The sequence below is a fragment of the Hippoglossus hippoglossus genome, chromosome 6 (assembly GCF_009819705.1).
Source record: "Hippoglossus hippoglossus isolate fHipHip1 chromosome 6, fHipHip1.pri, whole genome shotgun sequence".
NCBI classification, from domain to species: Eukaryota; Metazoa; Chordata; class Actinopteri; order Pleuronectiformes; family Pleuronectidae; genus Hippoglossus; species Hippoglossus hippoglossus.
The window spans coordinates 17,999,339-18,017,889 of NC_047156.1; the positions used below are offsets into that span (position 1 = coordinate 17,999,339).

Consider the following 18,551-nt stretch of genomic DNA (forward strand, 5'->3'; position numbering starts at 1 on the left):
TATGTTATGTTATGTAGATAGCGGCTGCTAATCCTCGTCCTCATCTCATCTCCTCTCATCTCTTCTCCTCCTGTTTTTCTCCCTAGGCCGGTGTCCGTTCCGTCAGTACAAGCCCAGCAAGCCGAAATAAGGGATCAAGTCGTGGGTGGCCTGCGATGCGAAGTCAAGCTACGCTTGGAAGATGCAAGTGTACACCGGAAAGCCGAGTGGCGGACGCCCAGAATGGAACCAGGGGTTGCGGGTAGTGCTCAATGTAATGGAGGGACTGCATGGTCGTAACGTCACGTGCGACAATTACTTCACCTCCTACGAACTCGCGCGGCAGCTCCTGGAGAGGAAGCTCACCGTGGTCGGCACGGTTTGGAAGAACAAGCCCGAGCTCCCGACCGGGCTGCTCGCGGTCAAGGGAAGAGAGGTGTTCTCATCCAAGTTCGCATTCACGCCCACCGCCACTCTTGTGTCCTACATCCCAAAGAAAAACAGGAATGTGGTGCTCCTGAGCACACGGCACCCCGAGGCCGACATCAGCGACCGCGAGGACGGGAAACCGGTCATCGTCCTGGACTACAACCGCAACAAAGGTGGCGTGGACAACCTAGACAAGGTGATCGGAACGTACAGCTGCAGGAGGATGACCGCGCTGGCCCCTGGTCGTCTTTCACAACATTCTCGACATCTCTTCCTACAACGCCTTCGTGATATGGAGAGAGATCAACCCAGACTGGATGCCGGGCAAGCGGAACAAGCGGAGGGTGTTCCTAGAGCAGCTGGGAAAGGCTCTTGTGACTCCGTTCATCGCACGAAGGGAGCGCATCCCCCGCACGGACGCGTCCGCCCCGGTTGTGAAGGCTGTAAAAGCCGCCGCACAGAGAGCTCTTGACTACGACGCTCGACCCGAGCGTCCGGCCTCCTCCATAGCCCTAGCAGCAGCCCCGCTCGGGACGAGTAAGAGGAAGAGGTGTCAGATATGCCCCAGGAAAAAGGACTGTAAAACTCACACCGTGTGCCGCGGGTGTAACAAATACATCTGCAAGGGCTGCTCACTTGTCTATTGCCCTACGTGTGCGTCCTAATATGGGGTGGGCTATGTGAGGGGGCCAACAGCCGGGGGAAGCAGGGACAACACAAGGGTTAAGGTGGAACCACTGAGGACACCTTGTGGGCAGGTGAGGAATGGCAGGGAATCAACTGAGAGATTTGAAGAGATGGAATGAGAGGCAAATGAAAAAATACATTTTATCATTTCACTGATTTTCTATTCCACTTATGGTGCACCAGTTATAAATAATCTGGATAGGACTTCAAGAAAATAAGAACATTTACTCAAGTACTTTACACAAGTACAATTTTGGTGAAATGATGTAGAATTAACACTTAACTCAGCACTTCTAATGATAATGTATTCAGTAAGTCTGACTGTAAACTTGACCTGCTGGTTCCCCAGGACCATGGAGCAGTGGTTCCCACAGTGGTGCCCCCAGCATAATGTTTATAACTGAAAAATATAAAACTTAAATTGATGTTGGCAAATCCATATTAGTTAAGCAGCTATAGGTTGACGTAAGGGTAAGAGCTACCCTAACCCTAACATTTTCAACTCATTTAACTAGCATATATGTAAAAGCAGATATGTGGTCTTTACATCAAGTTACATGTAAGTGACATTAAAAAGGACAGAGGGAAGTGAGTTTTATGAGACGAATAAAGAGTTGACATGATGATGAATAAGGACAGTGGGGATATTGTAGTAGCAAAGCAATTTGATGATGGCTAATGCACATTAAAGCTGCACTGCCATCAAAACCATGAGGTCAAGCTTTTTACAAGATAATATATATATATTTTTTACAACTTATGAAAAAAATGTTGGCACGTGTCCAAATGGGACCAAACTCGGCTCTGCACTTTCTTGGGCAATTTACAACAGAGACGTGAAGTGTGAGGCTGATTAGATGGATAGTTTGGGAAATATGGGTTACACACACAGACAGTTTGTGGAATTAGCAGGTAGATGCTTCTACTCTGGTTCCTGGATTCTTTCTTTCTTTGTACTTTTTCTAAATAACGGTGTGACTTTGTGTGACGGTGTAAGTTTTAGGCTGGGCAAATAATATACGGGTAATATGGGGGTGGAGAGTGAGAGATATTAGCCTCCACACAACACACACACACACACACACACACACGCACACACGCACACACACACTTTTTTCTAGTGTTAGTGATTCCGTGGAACCAGAGGCGGAGCTCAGGGGGCACCCGGACACTTCAGTGGGACTCACAGCTCTCTGCTCCCGGGGAACAGGCGGGTCTAGCGCCCCCCTAAGTTGACATCCCTCCATCCAATCCTCGGGTGCGGGACCGCGGCTCCGTCAGTCTCCTCTCTCCGCTCTGAGCGCCCGGCGATGCGGTGCTGAGCAGGTGTGAGCATCGTGAAGGACGAACGGAGACGGACGGACGCTACCGGAGGGTAAGGACACGACCAGCCCCGCACACACTCACACACACACACACACACACGCACAACCGTGTGATTTTCATTTTAAACCTCATCTCCACAGGCGCCGGGTCTGCGCGTTTTGACAGCTGTGGAATCAGTGTTGTTTACAGAGTGCGATGTGCGGACGTGAAGGAGCTTAGTGCAGCAGCCCTCCGCAATGCAGGATGGTAGAGGACCAGGGTAGAGACACGCTGCGTGTTGCATGTGTGTGTTGAAATATCACACAGGGACACACCGTGTGTATCTGACTTATCGTGGCGGGGGTGAGGCTGCATGTTACATGATCTGCAGCACATCCTGACGCGCGCTTCTCTCCACCCCCCCCCCCCCCCCCCCAAAGAACGTCCCGATGCTCAGTATAGGTGAGATCGTTTAGGGATGTTTCAATGCAACACATCCATCAGCTGTGTAAGTGAGTGTGAGGTTTAAATTCGGCTGTAATCAGACATCACAAGAGGCCACACAGCCTGATGGCGCCCCCTCGTACCGACCGTCCACAGCCGAGATCAGGGAGCTGTAAACACTCTGCTCCGGGCTGGAGCTCAGACGCATGTCCTGATGTTTAGCGGTGGACGGAGGCATGTGGTCCGGCTCTGTCCTCCTCAGTAATGGCCCATCGCAGGGGTGGTGGAGTCCGGGTGTCAGGTGCAGGAGAAGGTGTCATGGGCGCGTCCACACACACGCACACACACCAGGCTCCAGTGGAGGGAGGGAAGCTGCTCATGCTACATGCTGTCAAAGTAAGGTTTGGGTACTTTGAGGGGAGATTGCCAAGAGGAGGTCTTCATCACGTTGCCAAATGATGAAGGGCAAGCTTTGATTTGGTTGCGTGAGGATGATGGAGGTTTTAAAATCATAAATATGAAAAACCCCACATGGGATTATTTAGATGCTAAATCATTACACTGGCAATCAGAGGATGTCGCACTTTGTTAAATCCTACATGAGACAAATTGTGATTCGTGAATATGGGATATACAAATATAATCAGATATATCTTTACACGTCTGTTAAGTTATGGTGTGAGGGTTGGCTGCAGGGGTTTGCAACATCCACCATCAGGTGGCTCAAAGATCCATTGGAATTCACAGACCACAAAAGAAGCATCATGGATTGCAGAACGCTGCACCTAATGGCTGTGGATCAGGAGGAAAGACCCCAACCGGGCCCCAAGATGTTAGGGACACACACCCAGCCTGTGGTGGAGCTGCCTTAGAAGAGCGTGTCTTGTGTTTAAAAGGATGAAACACCCGATGACACTAAGGTACACGACTGATGCTACGTCCCTAACATCTGCTGGTGGTCACAATTATCTGCCCGTGATATCTGCTGCTGGTTGGCAACTTAACATCAAGCTAGTGCGGAGGACCTCCGAACATACAAGGGATATTCCCCATCTTCTCCTGTGTTCTAAAATAACAGAAAAACTACAAATGTTAAAGAACAACACAAGAGAAATGTCTGGAAACACAGATTAGCCATATGTCATGATCATTTTAATGGATAAACAAGTGTCAGTGTTTGCAGACCCCCGTTGTAGAACCACTCATTTAGATCTGTCTGAATGATAGGCCATTGCACGGTGGACCATCTTTGCTGACTGGTCATTGTGAAGGAGCTATATTGTGAAAATTGTCTGTAACTCAAGATTTACAGATATATGTGACCACTGTATCAGATAATGTCTTTTCGAAAGGCACATTTAGTCTTCATGCTGCGGTTCCATAATGACTTGAGTGCACGGCTCTGGGCAACACAACAGACAGCAGAGTAGGATTTAAGCTTGTAATAGGGATTCACAATGTAATCAACACCACCCAACTAGAAGGGAAAGTCCCATTTAATGGGCGTGTTTGTTGTGTGCACTCCAGTAGGGTAGAGCTAAGCCGGCTATTTTGGATTTCTGGTCTCAGGTTAACATATAATGCAGGTTTATGAATTGTTTTGGGGTTTCTGAGCACTAAAAGATCTTTAATCATCGCCCCTTTTGCTTCTGGGGTTTGTTTTTGCAATACAGTGTCATGAGAGTGTGAGATTCCACCCCGTGTGTTTGTCCGGACTAAATCAGAGCCATAAAGGTGGCACACAATGTCAGCGGGACTCCGTGGCCACCTGTCAGGGGATGCACTTTATGAATCTTGTAAGCCTGACTGCTGTTAATGCATCCTGTGCCGCCGTCCCGCGCACACCCCCGAGGACAGACCCTCTCCTTCATGCTAGGTGAATGAATTTACTCGCCTCAGAAGTAGGCTAACCTGCTGCATGCCGAGCAGCATCTTGAGTTTCTATCCCCCCCTCGCTATCCAAAGAAATGTCAATGGAGTTTTGGATTTTCTAAAAAGGAGGACGTTCCCTTACCAGCACATTTGGCAGAATTTTGTTTTACATAATACAGTATAGCCTGTAAGATGTGGCTGCTCTGTGATGCATGTCGAGGCTACAGCTTCAGCCTCCATTAGTGTCACATTCAAATGACTCAACTCTACACTTACTTTATCTTCTTCCTCTTCAGTCTCATACTCCACTCAGTCATGTATTGAGGTAGTCAGGGTAACCTCACCTGAGGCCGACACTAGAGCTGTCAGCCTCCACATCTTCACTTCAGCCAGCATGTGAAGTATGAACATGAATACAAGGGTGAGATCCTTGTGTATAAATCCTTATTGCAAATCTTTCCCATGCACCAAGATTTCTTTATATATATATTCAGCCAGACAATGAATTTTTTAATTCCCCCATCTCCTTCAAACACCACTGTCTCAATTCAAACAGCATGATTTTGTTGCTCAAAGCAGAATCTTGGATGTTTCCCAGCAAAGATTAAGGCAATTTTAGAGTCATTTCAGGAGATTAGATTTGTTCCCAGATGTCCTTTTCGAACCCTGGGCGACAAATTCTTGGGCAAAGAGTCAAAGAACCAGTTGAATAGAGGAAGATCGATTAAAAAAGGCTCTAAACTGATTGGCAGCATTTGCATTTGGCATCAGCGGGGCTAGTTTGTCAGGCGCTGTTTGTTCTGTCGCATTGAATGCACCATCAGTCGTGCTGGATGGAATACGTCACCTAGACTTGTTTAATTGTTAAAGTGAACGCTCTAGGAGAGGACATAGCAGGACGAGACGACCTAGGCGCATGAAACACACACACACACATACACACCAGCTAGTATTGCTGCCGCTGTCTCTTTCTCTCGTGCTGACAAAACATGCGCTGCTCTCGTCTCGATGCTTCCTCCAAATTGCTCAGCAATTTACGCGCCGGTGATCAATGGGGGAGATCCACTAATGGTACGGTAGCGAGGCAGAGGCATGACGTCTTCTGTGTTTGCCTGGAGACAGACCACTCCTCTGTTTATGCCTGAGGAAGAGAAAAGGCCTCAGTCCCCATCTGCCGTCCCCGGCTATCTGAATAGAGCGTCTGCAATTGATTCTCCCACTGTGAACTGCTCCTGCTCTCTGCATGCACGTGACCCATAGATCTTATGTGTGGAGACAGAGCTAAATGGGGGGAAAAAACTCCCAGGCACAGTGCATGTTTGTATCCCACTAAAGATACAAACTGTGCTATGTTCACTGTCCCCAGGATGGCGCGTTGTTGCAATTGCAACAATCTACACAACACCTCGTAAACTCAATTTTGTCTAATCACCACTCATTATAGTCATTATAGTTTACTGTTTGTTTCACCGTTCATAGAATTTCCCCCACGCAAACCGTCAAGCCATACACATGAACGTCACCCAAACATTCCTTGTTTCATCACATGCAACATTAGCATCTCACATTTACCAGTAAAGAATAACTGCTGAGGAAGTCATTACTGCAAGACGGTGGGTATTTTGTTTAGTTTTTTGTTGCAATGCTATAGTGGAAGACAAACTCGCAAACTACATTTATCAATTGAGAAGCACTTTGCTGTGAAATATGCTCGTAAAATGGATGAAACTCATTGACAACACACAAGATGAATTGCCACGACCGAGGCTGAAGCACTTAGATGTACTGCGAGTTAGATCAAATAAACCTGGTTATGGGAAATGGTAGTGAAGTGTTAATCGATCAAGTGATTTGAGTTTAGGAATAAAAAGTCTTAAATTTGTCGAAACATACAGAAAAAAAGCTTGCGAAAACCCAAAGAGAGACTAAGATCAGAAATTATGATTAGTTTGCATACAGAATTTTATGTGAGTGTGACACATATAGCTCTTCTGCAGTCCATGATTGTTAACTTGCCGTATGTATGATGATATAGTATATCCTGCAAAAATGGTCTTTTGTAGATCAACACATTGCTGAAGGTAAAAAATATGTTTATTTAATAGCAGCCGCTGGCCTTTTGTCTATTTATAGCCTTGAAACTCTCGCAGACAAAGATATTATTAAGTTAATGACATGGTAAAAAAAAGTTCTTGAAGAAACGGATTGGCTATAGAAAACATTGAGTCATTGTGCTGCCCTGAAGATACAACTTCTGAGAGCCTTTCACGACAGAACATTTGATCCGTTCCACTTTTCTTTATCAGCGTGATCTTGTTTGTTGATAGTGTCCAGCATCCTCAGTGACTCGCATGCTTCCTCCGTTTTGTCTATTTGCCAAAGTGATGCCTTTTTCAAAAATCTGATTACTGTGTTTCCATTTAGATAATGTGAAATGGACGAGCACTAGTGTCTATCTCACCTTGCCATTCATTGGGGAAATAGAACGACATTGATCAAAGTCATCAGATTGTTATCACGCAGTGGGTGGATGATTCAGGTTCACTGACAGGGTTTCGTCATTGGCCTGTTGGAGCAAGTTAAGATCTATTATTTAAAAACACTGGATACATGACTGCTATTCTGTCATGTGATTTTGAAACAATGTACTGTACCTTATTTTGAAATTAAACTCTGTTGTTTGGTCGCAGGCCATCTGGAGGCTTAAAAATATTGAGTGGATTCTTGCTATATTTAGGAACAGTTAGAATCTGTAACTAGGTTACGTCTGACAAGATTTCATGTCTTTTTCTGTGATTCGTTGCTTGGTTTTCTCTGAGGTATTTTTAGACTTTACAATCAAAGAAAACCTTTTGGGATTTACGGACTCAATTAGAAGGAGATTACAACTGTGTGCCCTTCGCCTGCTAATTTCAGTTTTAACCACAATCATCCATTTTAAATTTTCATGATAATATTTGACTTCCTTCATTTCAGTGTCAGCATAGAAAATTGTTTGTGCTTATGAGCAGGGCAAACCTTTTCTAGCTTTCCTGGGATGCATTCAGGCTCAGCAAGTTATTTACTCATTAAATAACTAACTGCATTTCCGCGGTTGTTAGCCAGTACTAAATGATAACTTCATTTATATAGCACCTTTCAAAACAGCTGTTACAAAGTGCTTCATGAAGAGGACAAATTAAAAAAACAACAAGCAAATGAATACATAAGTCATAGAAAATCAAAGAAAGCACATGATTTAAAAAAGCAGATAAAATAATACAACATCATTTCAAAGTAATGGTAAGGAAATGGATAAAAGAAACATGCAATAGCAAAAAACCGTCAAATAAAAGTCATTTGATAAAGCATGTTTTATATTTAATGATAAGAAGTAAAAGTGACAGGACTGCAAGGTCAACATGTTCAGACAGCGTTTCCCCTGATTTACTGTAGTCAATTCAAAGCATCATAAAGGGATTGTGTCTTAATTAAAGTCCTCCTCAAAGTGTCAGATTACCTCCTGTGAATTTGTTTAACATTGCACTGAGGCAGAATATTGTGTTACACACAGTGGACCAAACTCTCACATGGGAGCCTTGAGCCATCTGTTTTTGCAGCCTTATAGCTTCAGTCGGATATAGTGTTTACAGGCCTGTTGAGAAGCTTTGCAGTCAGACAACAATACATGCTGTTGTTGTGGCCCTGTAAGAGATGACTTGCATTTTAATGCAATTTGAAAATCAGTGTCGGATTTATTCTCTTGGCATTTCAGACACAGCGCAGCAATGTAGAGAAACGTCTGTACTCGATTATGAGTAAATTCATCTTTATTGATTTTCATGGTGTTTCAAAGCATATTATTAAGTGCAGATAAAATCAATGACAGACGGTGCTCATGTAGATCTTTGAGAAATATTATATTTATATGGTCTGTGAAAATAGTTTTGGGTGATTAAAAAGGTCAGTACTGAAATAATCACCTTTGTTGCTAGCAAAGTCTTACCTATACAACTGTGTCCCCGCTGACATATTGTAATTTATCCATAATCTGCATATGAAAGCTAGTGCTTAGCAGCATTTTCATGATTAGATTACCTCTGTGCCCTTCATCATTGATATTCTCAGTAATGGGCTACATTGTTTTGGATTTAATCCTATTTAATCTGTGTTCATCATGGGGATGTGGAAGTTTACCATAGTTTCAACTGCTTGAGCTGTTATCTTACAGTGCTGGGGATAAAGAACAAGCCCGATGGCGCCGGGAACTATCCAATTAGGTATGAAAGCGTCTTCCTCGGTCGGGCCAAGCCACTCTTGGGGCCTTAGAGCAAAGCCTGTTGCTATGGTGCTGGGAGCCTTTGCAGAACACAAGAATATCTATGTGCTCGTTGAGGATGTGAGGCTCATCCATCATCTTTCATGTATATTGTATGTGGTACTTCATGCTAACCCAGCCTATGTTTCCTTATAGTGATAATGATTAATGCTGTTTGTGGTTGACAGCTCAGCTCTGTTACGCCTGTAGCATACTAAACCAGAGTCATGAACCTTTTACCAGCTGTGTGTTGAATATGAGAGACTGAGGGGGTCAATGGGGATTCTTACACTAACCAAAAATGTCCTTAGTGAGAGCTGGAACTTTTTAAAGCTGACAGGCCTCCATAGTCTTCTGTGGTTGCATGTATGAGAAATGTATCGCGGTGAGAGCCCGAAAGCAAAGGCCTCCTGGCACGTGGGACGAATACTGAGGAAGCTGAGCTCTTTGGAAGCCTCATTAGACATTTAGGGGCGTCCTGTTTTCCCCCTCTCTGGACAGCTGGACAGCTAAATTGTTTGTGGATCAATAGTTTAGCTTCCTACTGGCTCAACAGAGTGAGTGAAGTGCATTTAAACTCAAGAAATCCCATTACACTTGGCAGAGATGGGAAGCATAGCACTAGGGGCCTCTGTAAGTACTATTGCTATGCCCATTATTCAATCTGGTTTGTTTATCTTCACTTCTTTTGCTGAGACCACTTAGCCATTTTAGACCCTTATTTAATTTTTTTGGTAAATCTTTTGATTTTAATATCCCATGAAATTCCTATTTTATGATTTTTGGAGATGCTTTGTGAATTTTTGTTTTAAATGTAAGTTTTTGCTGTACATCGCCAATGTTAGCGTGAATAGCTCCTCACCAGTTGTGAAATGTTGTAAGTTCAGCATCAAAGTTAATTCACTTACTCAAAAAGAGTTGTCTCCAGCAGTGGAAGCAACACCAATGTTGGCTTCGGGCAGGGCGATACGGCCAAAACTTCTCAGGATAAAAATTATATTGATATTGATAACAGAGTTTCCCAAAGAATTAATTCAATCTTTGGCGGTAGCTGGGCTGCATGTACACGCCCACAAATGTTGCTCTCATCCGCAACATATTCCGAGTGACAGATACAAACTAAAGATTGAAAGTTCCCGCATGAGACAGGGAACTGCATTGCATGACACTTGTGGGTATGCGCACAACTGCAGCTAAAACTGAGATCTGACTGATGGCTGTACGGATGGTAACAAGCCTATGACCAATAGTGCAAGTGCACAAGCAAGCAAGTGGCAAATAACCCTGCACACAGCTATACAACGCAGCAACAGAGTTAGAGATATCTTATGGTATTATGAGACTATATCTGTCACCTCTATTCTTCTATGGACATTAACATGCCCTCAGTGCAACATAAGAAGGAGAAGAAATAGCACTGCCCACTGGGTGTATTCTCACATCTTACCCTGTAGACTGAGCAACAGTAGCTGAAGCTCTTGGTGAGCAAACAGCTGCCCATGCTACCATCGGCTATACTGTATGTAACAACCACTTACATGTAGCTCTTTGGATGCTGTCATTTCCGGGAAACTGCCTATCCTTGAGAGGTTTCGCTAATGGGATCGATTGAAAGTTAGACGATTGTGTTGTGCTCTCAACACTGACCAGGTGATTGTATATTATTCCTGCTTATTATACAGGGAGCCTGACAGATTCAATACTTACTTATTTTCTTATTCAGAAGGTGTTTCAGTCCTGTCCTTTGGCTATTTAAAAAGGCAAAGGGCTAGAAAGAGGAGGAAGGAGGAGGTTGAGGATGTAATGAGAAACAGAGGAACAAAACATTTGGAGCTGTCCCTTCATTCCTTAGATCAGTGTAACCAGAAATAAAAGCTGTGGCTGGTGCAGGCTCAGGGCTGTGGGTTGCCGCTGTCCTCTCCTGGCTCTCCCTCGCTGTGCTGCCAGTGTGTTTGTGTTGCACTGGTCAGCCCCCGAACCTCTCCGCTGCATCCCTACATGAAGAGCCCATTGATGTGGGCAGCATTAGCATTCCATGTAGGCGAGCACGACAAACAGGTTGGTTTTCCGTTTCTAACAAACCTGTTCTCTCCGGACCCTCTCAAATGGTCCCAACTCAACCCCTCTTGTTGCATAGCTAATGACTGTGGATAAAGGGGGTCAAAGAATCCTTATGTGGCCGTCTTCACTCTGTATAAGGCCCCATTCTGCCATGTGACATGTCAGTCCAGAACTTTTCTAAGTTGGCGTGACACTGTCACATCTGGCCCACGGACCCACAAGGTGATGTAACCACCTGCGTCATGTTCTCTGTGAGTGCTAGCGGGACAATGCACCAGCACTAATAGCTTCCAACAATCTTCCCTAAAATGTCCCTGAACAAAAATGGCTCGTTTTCGGGTTTGTCATTATGAAAGATCTGAGCCCAGCCCTCGGAGGGGGAATCTGTCTGACTTATGCATGAGACTTGTGCACTAATTATTCTCCGGCTTTCTTTTCCTCGGCTCAGTTTTTAGCTGCAGGAGCTTCTTTTGCAATCTGCCAATTCATGCTGCTGACTTTATTCTCACAATTTTACTTAGCAACAGAGAATTGCCCCTGAGAAGCAGTGGCTAATATTACCCCTTGGTGTTCTCTGTTACCTTATTTTAAAGTCAGAGCATTGCTTGAGTCATCATCTTGAGAGAGGAAGGGAAAGAGATAGAACGAGAGGGTGAATCCAGTTTCCTAATAACAGATTTTTTTCTTCTACCATCGCACATTTCAGAATTACAGCAGAGGAACTGATATGACCAGGAAAAAGACAGATAATGAAGATGTAAGCCAAGATACCACCCTTTTAATTTCCTTTAGTGGCTGGGAGATCGCAACATTCACAACATTTCCCTCGCATTTTACAACAGAGAAAAATAAACCATGCATATTAATGAAAATGAGTATTTGATCACAGCGTGCAAGGCATGATGTTGGACAGAACCCATACTGTGCGTGTGGGCCTTGTGGTGAAATATGTCAGTCGTACATTGGCCAGTGTCACCGGTTAGATTATTCATGGAGAAGGTGTAATGGCAGTTCGTGGAGGAAAAGGGCATCCAGAGGTGAATCTGACTGGGAGGAAGAGCATTGAATCCTCTTTTTACACACACACACACACACACACACACACACACACACACACACACACACACACACACACACACACACACACACACACACACACACACACACACACATATACACACACTTTGTTATACTCTGACTCTTATCTGTGACACACAGTTCCACTCATGCTGCACACACAGGGTCTTAGTGTGTGGAGGACAGACGCAGTGAAGGGCACAGCATCACAGTCAGGCAAGAGTGTACGCACATGCGCACACACACACACACACACACACACACACACACACACACACACACACACACACACACACACACACACACACACACACACACACACACACTCATACACTCATATGCACATTAAGAGAAGGGGTTGTACTTGTCTTAATTCCCCTGCAACACAGAACAACCAGACAAAGAAAAACACTGCTCTTCTGTACGACTGAAGGGGAATGGAAACTACTCTGTGTTTATAGAGTCTGCTGGAGTATATAATGTTAATAACATTGACCCATGACCGACCAGTTTATTACTGGGGCCCTGTACAATGTAATAAAAAGGTTTCAAACAGAAACATGCCTGCAACTGACTGACTGTATTGTAGCCATCTAAATATCTGCATTAATCACGTTTTCCACCCATAAAAATGACACTGGTGGTTTGCCTAGCTTAGCAGCAATAGCCAATGTATGTTTGAATAGTGGACTATGCTAAGTTATGTTTTTATTGTTGTTTCAATGTCTTACAATACATCTATATTGTTATTGCTTACGGTAGGTGATGCGCCGTGATACAGTTTGGTGCGCATGGGCAAAAAATGTGTGGACATCATGGTGATGATGAGATTGAGAGAGAGAGAGAGACACAGGAGGTTGGAACCCCCGATGTTCTTGGCCTAATGATATGTAAAGGACATAGCGCTGAGTGAGGCTTGTGTTATTGACCATACTAAAATTCAATGTTTCATTGGATCACCTGCAGTGATGCTGAAAGTATGTTCAAATAAACCCTTGTTCAAGTTTTCCTTCCTTCCTGCCAAGAACATTTGGTTCCACAATATGGTTAAAAACAAAATACTCTTAAGACTCAGTATAGGAGCTTGGATCATGGTAAACAGCCACTCCAATTAACCAAAAAAAACTAAAGAGGAAAATCAGCAATTTGTGGTTTTATGGACTACTGCATGGCCTCGTTACCAGGGTCTTGTTTTCAATTGTGAGGTTGCCAGACAACAAGCAGAAACCCCTGTTGAGCAAAGCCAGTCATTTTCAGTCTTTATGCGAAGCTAATATTATTTTCTTCTGCCTCTAGCTTCAGATTTAACAGACATAACAGTGTTATCATTCTTCTCATTCACTGTAACTCTAGCATCAAAGAAAATAAGAAGTTCTCTCAAATTGCAAAACAGTCCTTTCAAAGAAAAATGGAAATTATCTTTAATTATAATATAATAGTATAATATCAAATGATTTAGAACTTATCAAAGGATAAGCGGTACAGATAATGGATGGATGGATATTTTACATGATTATTTAATACCAGTTCAAAGTGTGTGTGTGTGTGTGTGTGTGTGTGTGTGTGTGTGTGTGTGTGTGTGTGTGTGTGTGTGTGTGTGTGTGTGTGTGTGTGTGTGTGTGTGTGTGTGTGTGTGTGTGTGTGTGTGTGTGTGTGGGGCTGAGGGGCTGAGGGGCAGAGTGAAGAATCTTCTGTGTTAAGATAGTCCAGGGTGGTGTCAGGGCCAGTGAGTATTTAACAGTCAGTTGGGTAAAAGCTGTTCCTCAGTCTGGACGTCCTGCATTTCACAGTCAAGTAAATGCTTCCAAATTAGCCATGAGAATTACTCATAAGAAACGTAACTTGAAAACATCTCGGAAAGTTCTAAATCCCCTTGTACAGAGCTTTAATTTCACTTTCATATGGAATGAATGAAGCCCGCCAGAATGTAGGTGAAAGGACCCCGTGAGTATTCCCAGGTCAGTTGAGCAGAAAACATCTGTCTGTAGCATATTATATGAAACGTCGCTTGACCTAGTTTAACTTTCAGGCTGCTACTGGAGTGGAGGCGAGCTTGACTGGAAACACTAAACCACAAAGCCGCTTGGGTTGTTGTCTGAGCAGTGTCTTTAAACAGCAGTTGGGCTGAGTGCAAACAGCTTTGTTGCACTGAGGAGATGGTTCCCTCGTGTGACAATCTTGCAATCTTAATGCTAGATTGTTCAGTTTTTGAAGAGACACCACATTAGCCTAATCATAATCACAGAATTATCTGCACATGTCAGTAGATCGAGGTCTGGCCTCTTTTCTTTTCAACGCAGTTCCCTCCGCTCGCCTCTGTTGTGTAAGAGGGCACCTGTTCTGAACCGCGTCTCACATGGTGTGACTTGGCCAAGAATCACCAGATGACTCAGGTCTTTGCCCAGGCTGTGCTCATTGTCAGTCGACCCACACGCTGCTCTCCAACAGGCTGTCTGGCTGTGGCCATGTGCTCTGCAGTAAACACAGGTTGACCGGGTCTGTCGACATGAACACTGTGTTCCGGACACAAGTGTATATGATGGTGCAGGGCCTAATCCAAAATACAAGCTACTTTCACTTTGCATGCACCAATCAACTGAATCATTTGATCACTACAAAGGAAACTAACAGAGGAACGGTAGAGTGGATAATGTGTTTGCATGGCTTAATATATCAGCAAATATTAGCTCGTCGCATTCAGGTTTCTGTCAATTTGAATAAGAGCTTGTGCTTATCGTATTTGAATAGTATATGCTGCTTTTTAAGGAAGGAATATTCCAGTGTCAAATAAAATGGGGATATTTCTTTCCCATATCAATGTACCCGTGGAGAGAGAGTATGGAGCCCGCGGTGGCTCAAGTAGTAAAGGAAGACTTCCTGATGGGCGGGCATGAATATGCATGCTGCTGTTTAAAAGCACTGGCACAGACGAATACAGTATGGCAGTCAATGGATTCACAGAGCGGGCTTTGTCTCGTCTACTTTCAACCCTGGTGTACTGGAGTAGGTGCCTGCGGGGGTTTCCACAACAATATGGTGGAGCCAGGAAGGGAGCCCAGATTTGGTGGCTTCTGGCATATTGTAATGCCACTGCCGCGTCAGATGTACTGGTCTCTATTATTGAAAGACAACGATTTCCACGCAAGAGAGTGAACAGATAATCCTTTATAAGAAATGAGAAGTACAGGGTTGCCATGGAGAATTTGGGTGGACAACGTTGTGAGGGCCATTTCACATTTGTTTATATTTGGAAAATGAAGTTTGCTGGATTAACTATTAACATAAATGTTTCCTGTGTACCAATATATGTACTCTGAAATATCAGTCATCTACTTTGACACTGAATAAATCGGAAAACTAAGGAATACTTAGACAAATTCTGAAGCTTTCCCATTCCTGTCCCAATAGACACCATCAACTGTATATAAAGACGATAATGTCTCCACTTCCACATATCAACTGTATATAAAGACGATATGTCTCCACTTCCACGGCTCAGCTCTACGGGGCCACTCTCTAATCTTGGTTTGGAAAATCTTATAAATGCAATATCATAAGAGCAGCCTTGGTTTGTCTTAATTACATCTCACAACTTAATGACTTATTTATCAGTAGGATCGCAGGGTGTTTTAGTTTTTGCCCAACTTGGAATTATGATGCTTCATTTGGGATTCATTCGGTCTGAGTAGATTTAATGAATCATTAAGTGATGCGTTGCTGATGTAAACAACTCAGCTTGCATCTGGTGCACTAGAGATTGCTATGATCTTAAAGGACAGTTAGTCTGATCATGGACCAGACATTTTCTAAAAAGGCACTAAGGCTACTTTTTGGCAGGAGACTAGTTTCTCTCCTTCTCATTTCCTGGGATAATCCGTCATCCATCCACATTCGCCTCAGAGAGAAATCTGGAACTGGCAAATGTTGGACATAAAAAATTGTTTGCTGTCAATTTCTTTCAGCCACAAATTGTGCAACAATGCCGCTAGCAGTGGGGCAGCTGTTGCATCAAAGCTCCAGAACTTAATTATTACGGAGTTAATAGCCACAATGGATTCACCAAATCAAATTATTTTTCACAAAGCTTCAGCACATCCAGTCCCTGCATCAATCTGCTGCCCCCGCCTTCCTCCTCTGTTCCTCTGATCGTGTCCATTCCTCTGCAGTCTGTATGTAGCTGTGCAGTTTGAGTGAATGTGAGTGAAGCTGCATGTTTCTCTATAGGTAACCTATACAGAATCTATAGAACAAACTACAGATGTGGGTAGATTCAGACAAATTACTCCCGTTTCACAACATTGCAAACCTACTTCTCCTGATTGGGAAGGAAACTCAGGACATCAGGGATTTATGTATTGAAGCAATTTGTCACTTATGTGCAATTAATGTGCAAACAGAGAATTCACATAATGATGAGTTGAGGGAAAAACAGATGGTGGAATATATTATAATGTCCAGGGTGTTTTCCTGTTCACTAAAGTGGAAAACATCTTCAGAGATGATTTGAGGGATGTGCAATAGTTTTTGCATTGACAACAAATCCCATTACAGTAATTTGATCCTGCAAACAGGTGCAGTGGCTGGCATGTTCCTTCATCTGCACAAACATGTCCATTATTTTGAGTGTGTGCCACATATACTGCCTTGATACTGTAAATACTAGAGCCTGACTGATATGGATTTATATCAATATATAAAAAAAAGGTAATTGAGGCTTGATATTTTACAATTGAACAGTTTAATCCCTGTTTGTTACCAGCCTTGAATGCCTTTTGTCTTCAGTAGATATGAATGGGCTCATGGGGCTGAGAGCCACAGACAAACAGAGGTATTCGAAAAAATACTGAGATGCTCAAAACATTGTTGGTCTCGGTCTCTGCAGACAAAAACAGTAACAGAAGAACAGCAGTCGTATTTTTTAATTGGGACGTGTCTCGGTAAGAAACATTAGCACTAACAAGAACACAGGAAACACACCGCTCCTGTAATTATCCTAATTATAGTGTGGATTGATTGCGACGCTGATACCAAGGTATCAGCCACATATCAGTCAATACAGTGCAATTGATTAAGCCTCGGAATCTGATTAACCTGAGCTGTAATGACAAATTCTGATTAATTAATTTCATTTTTCAGGTATTGTTCTGTGTATCCTGCGACAGGAGTGAATTGATGTCAATGAAGTGTCAATGACCCACATCCACAAAGACATTGCTCTATCCCCTGCATTAAAAAGCATCTTGCTCATCCTGGGGCTGTCCCTGACTCACATTGTGTTTAAGTGGTCATTATATCCTCATGTGCTTGAGATGTACAGTTTTTTTAAATCACTGCAGATGGTGGTGAGTTCACTTAAGTGCTGAGGCGAGGGAACCCTGGACTCTTCAGCTGACTTGCACTTGCAGTGCAGAGCACATTTACTACTTATTAGCACATACACACCCACACACTTGCTCACTTGAGTTACTGTGTTTCTCTGACAAAACTATGCTGAAATTAAGAAACTGTTAAAATAAGGACTGGTTGGATTATTTGTCAAATAGGGCCTACCTGAAAGCTTCATCCATTGCCTTCGTAATCGATGCCCAAAATCAGCATTCAAATGGTTTAAATTATTATTATATATACAAAACGTTCTGAACATATTTCCACAAACCTTGGTAGAAGGATGGGACACAGGCCAAGAGAGAACCCATCAAAATTTGATGACGTCTCGATCAGGGGAGGCTCTTTTTTTCTCACTTCCTTTACATTGCTTTTTGACATTTTTACAAATTTCCCAGGAAATAATTTATGGATCTTGATGAAGAAAATCAGGCATACTCAGAGGAGTGATATCTATAAGTGGGTTTTGCCATTTGGTGCAGCTGGGTTGAATTTAAGGGGACTGTTGGGCCTTGTTAGAGGTATGTGCTCTACTGAATGCTATTTTAGTTTTTGTTTGTTTGTCTGTCTTTCTGTCAGCAGCATTATTCAAAATCTCCCACACATGTTTCTGTAAAATATTGTGGAGGGGTGGGACATGATCCAAGGAAAAACCCATTCAATTATATAGTGGAGATTGAGGAACTTTCTTTTACTTTCTTTAACATGACGAGATAGGGTTGGAATGCTCTTCTAGTTGTTATTATTATATATGAATTACCACATTCATTTCAAATAATCCTTGAAATAAGAAACAGTTTTTCAAACATTATTCAATACCCATTAGCATTAATGGTTTGTTTGAATCAATCTCACTGTTTTTTTGTGTGTCACGAGACAAAGGCACTGATGTAGTGACAGGCTTTCAAGTTTAACATTAAGTAACAGCTGAGATGTCTCGCAACTGCTCAAATATCATTTTTTTCCCTATCATGACTGATAATAGTGCAACCGTTCTAAGAAAGTGTTCAGGTTG

At 43.2% G+C, this 18,551-nt stretch overlaps 1 protein-coding gene across 2 annotated transcripts in view; it reads left to right on the forward strand.

Annotated features, from left to right (window-relative positions):
- The first annotated feature begins 2,205 nt into the window (after positions 1-2,205).
- LOC117763606 (contactin-1a-like) overlaps positions 2,206-18,551 on the forward strand; it is a 72,425-nt gene continuing 56,079 nt past the window's right edge. The window contains exon 1 of one of the 2 annotated variants that reach the window (XM_034588863.1): positions 2,206-2,470. The gene's annotated coding sequence lies outside the window, so the exon portion shown is untranslated. The remainder of the gene's footprint in view (positions 2,471-18,551) is intronic. The other variant, XM_034588869.1, reaches the window with a different exon arrangement.